The sequence below is a fragment of the Lactuca saligna genome, chromosome 8 (assembly GCF_052625555.1).
Source record: "Lactuca saligna cultivar CGN05327 chromosome 8, ASM5262555v1, whole genome shotgun sequence".
NCBI classification, from domain to species: Eukaryota; Viridiplantae; Streptophyta; class Magnoliopsida; order Asterales; family Asteraceae; genus Lactuca; species Lactuca saligna.
This window is the reverse complement of record NC_136424.1, coordinates 224,436,150-224,451,911: the sequence shown is the minus strand read 5'-3', so window position 1 is coordinate 224,451,911 and position 15,762 is coordinate 224,436,150. Positions and strand designations below refer to the sequence as shown.

The 15,762-nt window shown below is 39.5% G+C and overlaps 1 non-coding gene across 1 annotated transcript; it reads right to left on the bottom strand.

Moving 5' to 3' along the window:
- Positions 1 to 15,193: 15,193 nt before the first annotated feature.
- Positions 15,194 to 15,300, bottom strand: LOC145013627 (small nucleolar RNA R71). The gene has a single exon (XR_013665175.1). It is a non-coding gene; the product is annotated as a small nucleolar RNA R71 (small nucleolar RNA).
- Between the last annotated feature and the right edge of the window lie 462 nt (positions 15,301 to 15,762).

Genomic DNA, 15,762 nt, shown 5'->3' with positions numbered 1-15,762 from the left:
TTATCACTTCAGGGTTCTGACGAGCTTCTTCTGCACCAATCACAAAGGCTACACCTCTTGGCCATCCAACTTGATTTCCTTGGAAGTTTTGCCTGGCTTGGCCTTGTCCATTGTTACCAGGTCCATTGTTCAGTTTGGGACATGCTCTACGGAGATGATCAGTACTCCCGCACTTGTAACATGCCCTTTTTCCCTCCTTATTCACCTTACAATACTTCGAGTAATGGCCTGTTTGCTTACAGTTTTGGCACACTGGGCAAGCTCCCTTGTGATGGAAGTTACACTTATTGCACTTCGGAAGCGGCCCTGAGTACTGCTTTCGCTCCTGCACTTCCCGTTCTTGAGTTTTCACTGGTTCTTGCTCCTGGGTTCTTACCATGAAGTTTCTTGAGACTTTTTGCTTCCTCCCTGACTTGCCTCCATGCTTCTTCTCTCCCTGATCTGCTGGCTTCCTCTTGCTACTAGAGCTTTCCTTTGTCGATGCTCCCATCCTTATCACATCATTGGTTAGTCGATTTTCTAGAATTACTGCACTCTGAATAATAGTTGGGTTTGCTGAGGTAACCATTCCCCGAATCTCTGGTGCCAGACCCCAGATGTATCGATCTATCCGTTTCTCCTCAGGAGTAACCATGTGAGGTACCAACTTTTCTAGTTCATGAAATCGGACTATGTACTTCTCTATTTGTGTTCCAGCCATAAAGTGGTTCCAGAATTCAGATTCAAGCTTCTGAAGTTCATCCTTGGGACAATACTCCTCTATCAGCAGCTTCTTTAGGTCTTCCCAAGTTAGTTGATAAGCCGATGTATGGCCTCGGGTTTGCACTAAGGTATTCCACCAGGTCAATGCCCTATCTTGGAGTAGGCAAGTTGCATACTCAACTTTGTTGCGCTCAAGGCATTTGCTAATGTGAAGGACCGACTCCATGCTGTCAATCCATTTCAGCAACCCGACCGCACCTTCCTTTCCATGGAACTCCTTAGGTTTACAGGCCATAAAGGACTTGTAGTTGCATTCTCTTTCATTGTTTCCCCGGTTTCCTCCACTACTTCCTTGGTTAGCATTAAGTTCTGCTGTTACTTGAGTAACAATGTGTGGGATTGCTTCCATGACCTGTTGTGCTACAACTTGAGCAACATCGGGTGTTTCGTTCTGTGGGCGCCCGCGACTAGGCCTTCCTGACATGGTTCTATTACACAGGAGAAGAAATACGTATAAATACATAAAATAATGTATAATATGTAGTTCACTACTATTTTGAAAACCGTAAGTGTTGTCAAATCATTGGTTTGCATCTATACTAGGCATATAGATTTTTGAAAGAAAAGAAAAGAAAAATCTCTTTTATTCAACCATTTACCAAATAAATTTTAGGGTTTGACCTCATAGTAAAAGTTTTCAAACATAAAATAAAATTCTTCATTACCATTTGAGATAATCTTAAAACCAAAAGACACCCAACATGGGTTTTCATTTCATAACAAAATAAAATAAAATACTGAAATCAGAACCAAAAGCCAATCGCTATCCCAACAAGAAACATCAACACCACAATCAGTAATAGCCCACCAGGCACATAATATGCCGTCATCGCATGAACTGCCTCTCGTCTAGCAGCACTAGCAGTGTCAGCAGCCTACATCGAATGCTGAAACAGATTTCCATCCCTGTCATCACTTCGTTCAATACCTCCTGGTGCTCGGCTATTACAGCGAGGCTGTGGCGCAGATCTGCTGCCATTGAATACATCCTCCGGGACTCCTCCGGGGTCATACTTGGCTGCCTGACAGGTATTCCTATGACTCGCTATGGTGGCGGTGCTCTCGGTCCTGCAACGCTGGGTCCTGCTCCGCTAGGTCCTGCCGTGCCATGTCCTGCTGTGCTAGCGGGTATCCTTCGTGGAATGGGAACACTCTTCCTCGCCGTCCTCCGAATGCAAAGTCCATAAAGCGGTGGCTGTGGCAACACCAATGTAGGTGATGCCTCACGTCGTTGACTCGGGGCGTTGTCATTGCTGATCTCCACCGAGTTCCCAGTATCTTCTGTATCCTCTGTTGGGTCTTCTTCTACCGAGGCGGGGGGATTACATCTAGGGATAACAGTGACGTAGCCGAACTCATCGGCTGAGGCGGTAGCGTGGGAAGATGACGATATTGACATAGTGGACTGTGACATAGTTTCAATGAGATATGAAATAAATGACAATGCATGCCTATAATATGCAATGCTTACACACACCAAAATTAACCATTTTGAATTTTTGAAATAAAGTTTTCGCAAATATTTTTGTTGAACACATTCCCATTATAATTAGCTCAGGCTTTGTAATTAAACATAGGTGATCAGGCTATGTTTAATCGAGGTCCAATGATACAACTCCCGACCTAATTATACTAGTAATATGTTTGATGTAAAAAGAATTTCTTTGTAAGTTTTAGTTATAGGTTGTGTTTTCTTAAAGAAAAACCGATGTTCTCTATAACTTTAGCTTTGATACCACTTCTGTCACACCTCGCTAAAGCGGAAACGCAAGATATGACAACGATAACGGTTTCATTGCAAAAGATAAAGATACATCACCATAGCAGTATTTAAAAGTTTAAAACCCATAGCTTCAAAAGAAACAAAATACAAGTTTTTTAAAATAACATTGTTCAAAATATAACTTCATAATAGCTTCAACACGATGCAGCATGCTCTATGATGATGAATCTTTACATTCACTTACTAATTATTTCCTGAAAAAGCATGTAAAACGAGCGTCAACTATGAAAATAGTTGGTGAGTTCACAAGTTTATAAAATCGAGGGTACAATAATGCTTTTCGTAAATACAAGTACATTGCTTCAATGATAAACAAGTTGATCGCTATTAATGAATACAAGTTTATTGCTATAACGAGAAATGAGTTTGTATGTGTATGAGCAAACAATGAGTCTCAACCAAACCTATGACTGAAGCCCTATCGAGATCTATGCTTATCGTTCCATAGATGAATATGGTATCATGCACTCCAGCGATTTGGGCGAGTGAGGAATTATCAATTCCTAATAGCGCTATCCATAATGACCATTGGCTCAAAGAGTTAATGGTTAGAGATAAGGGAAGGGCCTTAGTACGATAAGTTCTCATGTTCCGTGTTGCATAGACATACATAAAGAAACATAGCAATACAATAGCAATCATGTTTGATAATAATCAATTTAAATACAACATGCAAACAGTCGTTTTTCTGGAGATGCTTTTCCACTCCAAAACATAAAAACCGAAAATAGGGGAGTGCGTGAATACTCACGATGTTTCGTGTAGGCACAAGCGGTACTTCGGGATGCACCAACGTCTTACTACCGGGATCCTACGTCATCAAACACACATACTAGTGAGTTTCCATGTCGATATCTAATGCTAATATACTAAACTCTACATATAGGGAAATGCCAATTTATGTTTTAGTATTGTATTTTATATCAATTGGTTACACTTTTTCTGGAATATTGAAATTTTACAAGTCGTGTGATTAATTGCAACTTTGGAATATTAATTTTCCAAATTTTTTAAGTCTCTATAACAACATAAATTCACGAAAAATAGCATTCGAGGGATAAAAATTCTCAAAATTTTTATATAAATGTTATTAGTCAATACTAAGCTGGGAAAAATATAAAAATGGAATTCCAAGCTGTTTAAATATATTTTATAATTTTTGAGCATTTATTCCAATAAAAATTGAAATAAATAGAAAACAGTTTCCAAAATTACCCAAACTTTTTATTTAATTGTTATTATACATAACTAGATTAGGAAAAATATAAAAGATATTTTTCAGTGGGTATTTCTATTTTTCCTTGTTTTATTCCTTTAAATAATCATAAATTAAAGAAATAATATTAAACAGTTAAAATAAATCACCATAAATTTTTGTAACATCATTTACAGTATAAATAACTTGGAAAAATTATCAAAAGTGGTTTTCATAATGTATAAACTGGTTTTGGGTATTTATGTGTATTTTAGTGCAACTAACTTTAGAAAATAAGAGAAAAATAGTTTACGGTAGAGAAAAATCCGCAAAATTTTTATGTAACCTCGTACTGTACAATATGATATCCTGGTAAATTTTCATGAATTTTGGATAATCAGAACTATTTTTCCCATTTTTAGACCATTATAATTACCAAAAATTGGGAAAAATAGTAAGCCATGATGAAAAATCTTGAAATTATTTTCTGGAGTCACCATTCACAGGTAAGGTATGCAAAAATTGTTAGATCCAATTTTCACATTCTCTAAAGTGGTTTTGTGATTTATTATGCCCTAAACAAAAGAAAATCGGAAATCATATTAAACAGTACTAAAAATTGATGAAATTTGGTGAGGGGTCATTATTCACCATAAGGATCATCCATGAATTTATTCATGATTTATTGACCTCTGAAAGTATTTTATGTGATTTATGCCCTTGGTTGTAGCAATAATTTTAATAAATCAAGAAAATAATAAAAGCTCTTGAAATTTTCCAGATTATCTCATGCATGTGAGGGCTTTCAAAAGGAAAAATGTTAAAAATGTATTCAGAAGAGAAATGAGGGTAATGAATCTAAACAAATTATGAAAGGTTGAATGCAATGTTGCATGAAATGTAGATGTGGCTGAAGTTCATGAACATCATGCATGCCTTTGATAAGGTCCGATTTCTAGCACATGCATGGAGTGAATGAGCATCCAAGACGTACTAGAAATGGTTTAAATGCTTTTGATCATGCAAGAACACAAAAGAAATGGAGAAGAAGATGTAATACTTGTTTTTGAAGTCCCATGAACATATGTGTATCATTTTCACTCCTTGCATGGATTTGATCCCGAATTTTCACCATTTCAAACACATGCATTGTGTTATGGTGAGAATCTACCAACCACTAGGGAAAAATTAAATATTTCTAGCCATGGAAAGGCATAGAATCCGAAAAGAAGAGAAAACTAAGAAGAAAAGGAAGTAGAATCATGAAACTATGGAAGAAGATGATGTTGTTTACCTTGGTTATGATCTTGAGGGATGTAAGAACACTTCAAGGTCTTCAAAATCTCGAAATTTTGCAGAGGAATGAGAGAAATTTCGTGAGTTAGAGAGAGAGAGGAAGAGAGTTTGTGTGTGTTAGGAGGGTGGAGTGTGAGAGAGTGAAGAGAGAAGAGGTAGAGTGTAGGAAATGAGTTAATGATTGAAGTTTTTGGGAAGAGGGAGCATGGGGAGAGGGGAGATGGCCAGATTTTTGAGTGGGTTAGGCCTCCTCTCTCTTAATTTCAAATTTTATAAAATTCCCTCCATTATTTTTATAAAAACCTTAATTTTTATAAAAGTAATTCTTTAAGCAATTTTTGACTTATTTAAAAATCTTGTTTTTAACTAATTAATTATGATTAATGCATGATAATTTATATTTCTATTTCATTGGTATAATCCATAATTTGATTAATAAAATTTGATATTTGGAAGTTTATAGCCAAATTTTATAAAGTTTTTAAGCTTTAAGATTTATAAATTTGGATTTTTAGCTCTTTAGGGTTTTTGGAATATTGTTTGATGTTCATCATCATAATGAAGTATAATTAGAATATTTTAATTTATTTTTAGGGTTTTATACCCTTTTTCAATTATAACAAAGCTTGAAAGTTTCATTCAAATTATAGCATTGGCATTTCCTATTGTAGTTAAGCAACTTACTAGAATTGTAAGTGTCAAGTATATTAGTCCTAGGTCTTAGATGGATCCTAGTTTATGTAAGATTTTGACCTAATTTGTACTACTAGGCCATGGCATGTTGTGCATGAATGGTTTTTATAAAGATGCATGAGTCCGAGAATGACCTAAATTGACAGTTGTCACACTGTCCGTATCCGCCAACTGGAAGAAGCCATGAATAGGACTAGGAGGATCAAGGAGGCTCTGCAGCAACAACTAGCTGCATCCCGAGCTGAAATTAGGGAACTCCGAGCACGTCAGAGGGTTCAGGAAAGACATATTCTGGAAGTTGTACACCAATTGGATGATCTTAGGGTTCGCCCAATGAGTACCCGTCGCCAGTAGAAGATATCTATTTATCTTTCCCTTTTCTTTAAGGAATAGCCTTTCTCTTTCTATGCTCGGTAGAGCACTTGTCTGTAAACGTTCCTAACTTTGAAAGTACTCTAATTGAGCCTCTAGGCTGCCAACATTTTTCCTTATGGTTTGATGTAAGACCTACTGTTAGGTCGCTTTTCCCGAATTCATTTTACATCATTAATACCAGTAATATTGGCAGCTACACACTTTGTGAGAAAGTCTGAAGTTTTGTGTTTTTCTACTCTGTTGCTATGATTCTATCTGATAACTGAACTATGTCAGCTTGGTCTGTGAAACCCTCACAACTTATTTACAATCGGTTCTTACTATTATCTTCATCTTTATAAATTTCCAGTAAAAGATGCCTCCCCGCAAGCGTCCGAACAGAGGCAGACCTGCACCCCAGACTCCACCCCCACCACCTCCTCCTCCACAGTTCGATCTTGTGATGTTTCAAACAGCTGTAACAGTCGCTATGGCTCAAATGAATTCCGGTGATGCCAGTGGAGCTGGAATGGGCATTAACTCCAGACATGGTAAGATTCCCTCACGTACACAGGGGTGTACTTATAAAGATTTCATGAACTACAAACTGATATTTTTCAATGGGACCGGAGGAATCCTTGCTTCGTCCCAATGGATCGAAAGGACTAAAGCTGGCTTTGAAATGTGTTCGTGCCCCAAAGAAAGCAAAATAAAGTTCGATGCTGCCACTTTCACTGAAAGGGCCTTGACATGGTAGAATGGCCATGTCAAATCACTCTCCTTGGTAACAGCCAAGGCCATGGGCTGGGACACACTGAAGGACCTACTGTTGAATGAGTAATGCCCTAGGGGCGAAGTTCAGAAACTCGAAGAAGAACTTTGGAACCTCAAGATGAAGGGGACCGACATAATAGCTTATACTTCCAGATTCTGCGTCCTGGTAGCTATGTGTCCTAACATGATCCCTTCTGAAAGCAAGAAGATAAAACAATACATCTGGGGTTTAGTTCCCCCGTATAGAGGGAACGTGTTAGCATCACGCCCTACGACCTTTGACAGCGCCAAGGAATTAGCCTAAAGGCTGATTGATCATGAAACTCCCTCCACCCCATCAACAAAGACGACGATTACCACTGCACCCCCCAAATCAACCGACAACAAGAGGAAGCGTTGGGATCAGAAGAAGGGCAAGAAAACTCATTCCTCCTCCAAAAACCAATAGATGGTGGCCGTCCATGCTGCCACCACTCCTGCTACCCCTGTACCAGCTAAATCCTATGCTGGAAACTTACCCAAGTGCCCCTTCCATCACAACGGCCCCTGCCGTGAATTGCACTGCAGTAATTGCGACCGAAAGGGCCATACTGTCCGGTTTTACAGATCCCAACCCAAACCTATCTCTCAAGTCCCCAACTGGGGAGTGAGCCAGGCATGCTATGGATGCGGCGAGGTAGGTCATTTCAAGAAAAACTGTCCGAAGGATGAGAATGCGGGAGGAACAGGAAGACTACTCGCTATTGGCCATAATGAAGCAGTAGCGGACCCCACAATAGTCACGGGTACGTTCCTTCTCGACAACTCTTATGCTTGTATCTTATTCGATAGTGGAGCAGAAAGAAGCTTCATAAACCAAAAATTTAAACACTTACTTAAGCAATCCCCACAACCACTAAAAGAAACATTCGTCGTAGAAATGGCTAACGGAAAGACAGAGAGCTCTAACGAAATCTTCATAGGTTGCACCCTCACGCTAGATGATCATTCATTCCCAATCGACCTCATACCAGTTTCGATCAAGAGTTTTGATGTCATTGTGGGCATGGACTGGTTGAGTCTCCATCATGCTGATATCCTGTGCTTCGACAAAACAATCCATCTAAATCTACTGAATAATGAAACCTTGTTAATCTACGCAGACAAACCCAATACGAGCCTTCGCATCATCTCGAGTATTCAAGCCCAAAAGTACTTGCGTAAGGAATATCGTGCATTCCCCGATGTCTTTCCAGAAAATGAAAGATCTAAAAGACTTCCCCGCCGTATGCGATTTCCCCGATGTCTTTCCAGAGGAGCTACCAGCTTTACCTCCCAAACGTCAGGTTGAGTTCATAATCGACATAATCCCAGGGGCTACCCCCGTAGCTAAATGGACCTATTGTCTAGCGCCTGCTGAGATGCAAGAACTGTTCGGTCAACTCAATGAGCTGCTCAGCAAGGGCTTTATAAGACCAAGCTTCTCACCCTGGGGAGCACAGGTCTTGTTCGTAAAGAAGAAGGATGGATCATTCTGTATGTGCATCGATTATAGAGAACTCAACAAGCTGACAGTCAAGAATCATTACCCTCTTCCCCGTATAGACGACCTATTCAACCAACTGTAAGGGGCAAGTTACTTTTCCAAGATTGATCTTAGGTCTGGGTATCACCAGTTACGAGTGATTGAGGAGGATGTTCCGAAAACAGCCTTCCGAACTCGTTACAGACACTACGAGTTCGTAGTAATGCCATTCGGACTGACCAACGTGCCCACAGTATTCATGGATTTAATGAATAGGGTGTGCCATCCTTAATTGGATCAGTTCGTCATCATCTTCATTGATGACATACTCATCTACTCTCGAAGTAAGGAGGAGCATAGTGATCACCTACAACAAGTCCTAGATACCCTACGATCAGAGAAGCTATATGCGAAATTCTTGAAGTGCGAATTCTGGATCTGAAGAGTCGAATTCTTAGGACATGTGGTTAGTGAAGAGGGAATCCACGTGGACCCATCCAAAATCAAAGCTATTGAAAACTGGTCAGCACCGAAGATGCCTACAGAAATTCGTCAATTTCTAGGCCTCGCTGGCTACTACTGCAGATTCATTCAGAACTTCTCTCGGAGTGCGAAACGCGTCACCACAATGACTCAGAAAGGCGTGACGTATAACTGGGTAGAGAAACATGAGAAGGCATCCCAGACCTTGAAACAAGCCTTATGCACCGCACCAATATTGTCCCTCCCCGAGGGGAGAGAAGATTTTGTAGTATACTGCGATGCGTCCAATCAGAGGCTCGGTTGTGTCCTGATGCAATGAGGTAAGGTCATCGCCTATGCCTCGAGACAGCTAAAGACACATGAAGTTAACTACACCACACACGACCTCGAATTAGGAGCGGTTGTGTTTGCCCTAAAGATCTGGAGACATTACTTGTACGGTACGAAGAGCACGATATACACCAACCACAAGAGTCTACAACACATATTCAACCAGAAGGAGCTCAATATGAGACAATGATGGTGGGTCGAGCTACTCAATGATTACGAATGCGAAATTCGTTATCATCAGGGTAAAGCCAATGTAGTAGCAGACGCCCTAATCCGGAAAGAACATTCTGGTCGAAGAGTCAAGTCATTAACAATGACTAGCCATTCGCATCTCTCCGCACGGATTAAGGAAGCTCAACTCGAAGCGTTGAAGCCAGAAAATGTGGTGGGAGAATCCCTGTGAGGAATGGATAAAAACTTGGAAGTCAAGGGTGACGGAGCCTTATATCTCATCGACCGAATCTGCACACCGCGACACGGTGGCTTCAGAGACTTGGTCATGAAGGAAGCCCACAACACTCGATAGTCCGTTCACCCAGGATCAGATAAAATGTATCTGGATCTTAAAAAGTCATACTGGTGGCCTAACATAAAAGCAGAGATTGCTACCTTCGTGAGTAAATGACATACTTGCGCCAAGCTCTAGGTCGAATACCCGAAACCATCAGGTCTTCTATAGCAACCATAGATATCGGAGTGGAAGTGGGAGCGAATCAATATGGATTTCATAACTAAGCTACCCAAGACAACGGGTGGGCTGGATACCATATGGGTCATTATCTACAGATTGACCAAGTCCGCACACTTCCTGCCCATCAAAGAAACAGACAAGATGGAGAAACGCACAACAACATACATTAAGGAAATTGTACGACTGCATGGTGTCCCTATATCTATTATCTCCGATAGAGATAGTAGGTTTACTTCGAGATTTGGCAATCACTGCAAAACGCATTAGGGACAAGGTTGGACATGAGTACAGCCTACCATCCGCAGACTGACGGACAAAGTGAGAGGACTATCCAAACCCTGGAAGATATGTTGCGAGCCTGTGTGATCAACTTTGGTAAGGCATGGGATACCCACTTACCCCTTGTTGAGTTTTCCTACAACAACAATTATCACATGAGCATCAAGGCAGCTCCATTCGAAGCCCTCTACGGCCGGAAGTGCAGATCCCCTCTGTGCTGGGCCGAGGTGGGTGACACTCAGTTAGCTAAAGGATGCGTTCCTAACAACACTCTCACGGGTCCGGAGATCATTCGAGAAACGACCGAGAAGATCATACAGATACGTGAACAACTAAAAGCCGCTAGAGATCGACAGAAAAGCTATGCAGACAAACGAAGAAAACCCTTGGATTTCCAGGTGGGAGATCAAGTCCTTTTGAAAGTCTCACCTTGTGAAGGCACGATACGCTTTGGAAAGCGTGGAAAGCTAAATCCAAGATACATAGGGCCTTTCGAGATTCTCGCCAGAATCGGCCCAGTAGCTTACAAACTCAACCTGCCCCGCGAGCTCAGTAACATACATCCAACCTTCCATGTCTCAAACCTGAGAAAGTGCCTATCCGACGAGACTCTCGTAATCCCACTCAATGAGATCGAGTTCAACGAGAGCCTCAACTTCGTGGAAGAGCCTACGAAGATCATGGACCGAGAGATTAAAAGAACAAAACTAAGCCGCATCCCAATTGTGAGGGTTCGCTGGAACGCCAAGTGAGGATCGGAATACACTTGGGAGCACGAGGATCAAATGAAACTTAAATATCCCCACCTTTTTTCTCAGTTTGTTTAATAACTTAGTTGATAAACTCTAATTTCGGGACGAAATTCCCTCTAACGAGGGGATGATGTGACAACCCGAAATTTATTCTGTCATCGTAACCCATTTGCGTTAATAAAATAATAATAATTATTATTTTCGTTAACATTTGGGTTAAGCAAATAAATTAATGTTTTTCTTTTATTTCATAAGTGTTGAAACGAAATAAAAACACCTGTAACACCCTCAAAATTATTTGGGAAAAAATTTAGTTTACGACTAAGCTGAGTTACGACCATCTAATCGGGTAAAATTTAAGACTCCGTTTAACGTCGGTATGGGGTGGATCCCCACCTGGCCGCCAACTCAAGCCCTATATAAGTGTTGAGTGGCTTTCACTTGAACCTTTTCTCACTCCTAGAAGCTTTCTCTCTCTCTACAAGTGGGTTTTGGCCAAGAAACGCCTCATTCAAGCTCCAAATCCGTAAGTAATCATTCCTAGCTTGTTGTTTTGCTTTGTATTCATGCAAATTCCGGATTTAATCACCCAAATACCCCCAAAACTAGAGTTTAAGATTGGGGAACACCTCCCAAAACCGTGAACTCCCATAAAGGGGTTTTAAGGCCCCAAAATCCCACCAAAACCCTTCTAATGCTTGTTTATGACTTGGAAACTTGCATGCATGAAATTAGAAACCCAAAATCGTGCCTTTAGGGGGGTAAACATGAGTTTACGGTCCATGAACATTCATGAACCATAAACACCATAAAGGGTGTTTTGGTGTCCTTAACTACTTCCTTAGCATGTTTAATGGACTAGAAACTTGTATAAACGAGCCTAGGACCACAAAATACAAAGGAAATGTAGTGCCCAAGGGTTTACGGCCATAAACCCTAGTGTTTACGACTGTAAACTCCCAAAGAGTGGTCCAAGGACCGCAAACTCCAAGGGAGTGCCCCTCTTGAACCCTAATCACCCCTCAACCCATGGATTTAACCTTAGAACCCTTCCTAGTGATGTAAGACACCCGTAAGCACTCAAATACACTCCTCCCATGATTTTATAACCGTAAACTCATGGGGGAATTGGTCCCTCAATCGCAAACTCACCTAAGGTGAGTATTTGAGGAGTAAACTCCATAGTGAGGCCGTACACTCCTTCCTTGCAACCCAATAGCCTCCTAGCACTTAACCAAAGAGTTTTTATTCGCATTAGGATGTCTATACGTGTTTCATTAGTGTTTTAATCACTAAATATATGTAAACATATGTCTTCATATGTTACTAGGGTCATAAAGTGTGTTCAAGTCTTCACTTGACACCAAGCACTCAACCGACACTTCCACCCGATCCACTCGCTACAGGTGAGTTCATACCCCTTAATTAACCTTTCAATTGTTTTTAAATGTTTTATGGGTGGGGGGGGGATACAAGTTGAAATATAACAAGTTATAGTATCAATCACATGTGATTTATAACTTGCAATAAAAAAGGATTTTCTATACTTTTAGCTACTTGTCAACAAAACTGGTTTTAAATAATTATCAAACGCATTTTCTATGTCAAATTGTTATTAAACTATTTTCAGACTGTTTTTAAACTTCTTTTCTTTTAAACTATATCTACACCAATATATTTATATAAGTAAGACTTGAAGGACTTAGGACTGATAACTCGCCTTGCTTCCTGTTCTTGTTTGATTGTGGTCTTAGGGTATAATGTTATCTGTCTGACTGTCGTTGAATTCTTAGTTATATATCATATATATTTTTGTTGGATATGAAAGTCTTCACTTAATTCAACACCTTTGTAAATCAGAGGCATGCAATCCCACACTCTATTTAACTATAATAGGCATAGTTAAGGCTACTACCCATTACCCCTATCACTATGATGCTCACTATAATTACTACTATTACGAGTTAATACATGTTAAAGAACACTCTATACACTATGCTAAAAAAATCATTATACTATAATACAAGAGAAAACACTAATCCAGAATGTGACACACTATTCCTCTATACGGCACTCTAGTGTGCGAACACCGTGTAGCCAGAGCTTCCCGGAAGGAAAGCAAACACTGCATGTATAGATCTATACAGGATGGACACTATTACATCCCGACTGCTAACTACAGTCCGAGCCGACTAGGCCCAGGGGTGACAGAACATTGCTACACTACGTATGACCGGGAAGGTCATTAGACTCTATTATCACTTAGTTTGGTTACATGAGAGATCACATCCATACCCAAATTAACACACTAATAATTAAAGGCTAAGCTAACTTCCCGAAGTGAATAAATATATATTACTAATTGAAGTTTGCAATACTACTACATCCAGCCGGCAGTAAAACTGCTGGAATAAGATATTATCTTTCCTCATCTACTTTATATGAGCAAAATCTATTACCTTATTTTTATAAATGAAATTTTCAATGGGAAAAACTTTTACACACTCAAAGGATCAAACTTACAAATATTCAAATTTGGAAAATATAGGATTTTCTAGGGATTTTACTATTTTCAAACATTAATCACAACTTTTATATTATATGATTGTAAGCACTTTTATACAAGCAACGACACTAAATTCTTATGAACTCACCAGCTTTATGCTGATACTCGTTTTCAAAATAACTTGTATTCTCAGGTCAAAAATAGACAGGTACCGATGCAACTTTTGAGAAGATGGAGCCTATACAAGACCCATCTTTTATTTTTGTTTATACTTTTGGTGTCTATCACACTATACAGAACACACTTGTATTTACAATTACTATATTAATGCAATGGTTGTTGACTTGTTGTCGCTTGTTTTTACTATTATGCATTGTTATGATACTGTACATGACATCCTCCAACCCAGAACGTATTCCGCTGTTCTCGGTTTTGGGGTGTGACTCTTTCATCTCACATCATTCATCTACCGTTGTATTACCTAACATATTCGTAGATATAAAATACTTATACATCTTAAATCATTAAAAACATGTATAAAGTGTTCATCTAGCATAGATATCAAGAATACATATAATTTGCACACATAACACGTAACTTATATTAAATACTTCATATCTATGTGTAAGATGAAAGTAACTATGAACTCAGAAAACACTTCGCTTCTTAAAACAATTTCCTTCGATGAAACCTAGTGTTGTTACCACTAGATTTTAGTCTAATATCTTTTGTGACTAAATAATAGTCTTAGTATTATTATTATGATTATATAAACATTAAACAATGCTTCTCAACTACTATGTACAGACAGGGGCCAAACATGAAACACCGGGGGTTAGGACCATTTTGGCATTAAAGCACTTCTGAAATCCAACAACCCAATCGGCCCTTCAAATCGGATTCACCATACCGTGAGTAGTTAAAAATGCATTATAATGACATTTATACAAGTGATAATAATATCCCAAATATTTATTATACGTTCCTAATAACATGACTATAATTAAATGGTAACACCTGTCCCAGGTATTATTTAATTTTCTAAGTTTTAGGGTTTTGATGTTGGGACTCGACAAGTTGGGAGCCCCGACTCGTCGAGTAGAGAACATTTCGAGGACGCAGGATCTAGGCCCTACCCGACGAGTTGGAAGGCCAACTCGATGAGTAGGTACTATTATCAAAAAACCCTAATTTAAGGGTTTGCACCCTATTGTTGGGTTTTGGGCACTATGACACTCCTATGGTGCACATGCAACCATAAATGCTTTGGATCTATGTTTTCTTTAATTATACGTGCATATTACAATTTTCCAAAGCATATATCCTAACTAACATACAAATTGTCAAACGAAAAACCCTAATTTTAGGGTTTGCACCCTATTGTTGGGTTTTGAGCACTATAACACTCCATGGCTGACATTACGAATATTACCATGGGCGAGTACAAAAGAAGAATGTGTGATGATACTGGGTCAGGATGTGTGCAACCCGTAATTCCAACAACTGCTAATTTTGAACTAAAGGCCACATACTAGCCCAACTCAAGGACATCCCATTCTATAGGAAGGATCACAAAGACGCGTACAAGCACATTGACAAGGTCAACAATATAGTTGACTACTTTAACATCCCTAATGTTCCTCCTGAGAATTTTTTGCTTCGTGTGCTACCGGTTACACTAAAGGGAGCCGCGAAAGATTGGCTAAAAGCACTCCCTCCATGATCCATCACTACATGGGCTCAACTGCATGAAGAATCATTGATCAATTTTATCCTCCCTCAAAAATAGAAAAATTAAAGAAAGCCATTGCAAACTTTGAACAACAAATAGGAGAGTTGCTTTATGAAGCGTGGGAAAGGTATAAGGGTTTGTTGAGGATTTTCCCCCATAATGATCTTAACATTCAACAAGAAGTCCGCATTTTCTATGATGGAGTAAACGTGACAACTAGGAAACTACTTGATTCTCAAGGACCACTTACAAAGAAAAATCCAGGTGTTATAAAGGAGCTAATTAAAGAATTCTCTAAGCACTCTAAAGAATACCATAACCTAATGGGAGACTCAACACGTGGGACAGTGAACTCGGTATCTGATAAGATGGCGGTAGTGATGGTGAAATTGGATAGTTTGGGCCGAAGAATGATAAAGATGGATCAATCCATCCATGTCATCTGGGTGGGATGTGATAATTGTAGCGGGCCTCACCTTACTAAGGGTTGTGATCTAGATGAGAATGGGAACCGAAAAGCACAAGTATATTATTCAAGTGGCGATAGATGTGATGAGGATTGGAGAAAACCGAAAAAGGAGTGGCTACCATACGATGAATACAAGAAGGCAAAGGAGGAAAAGTACAA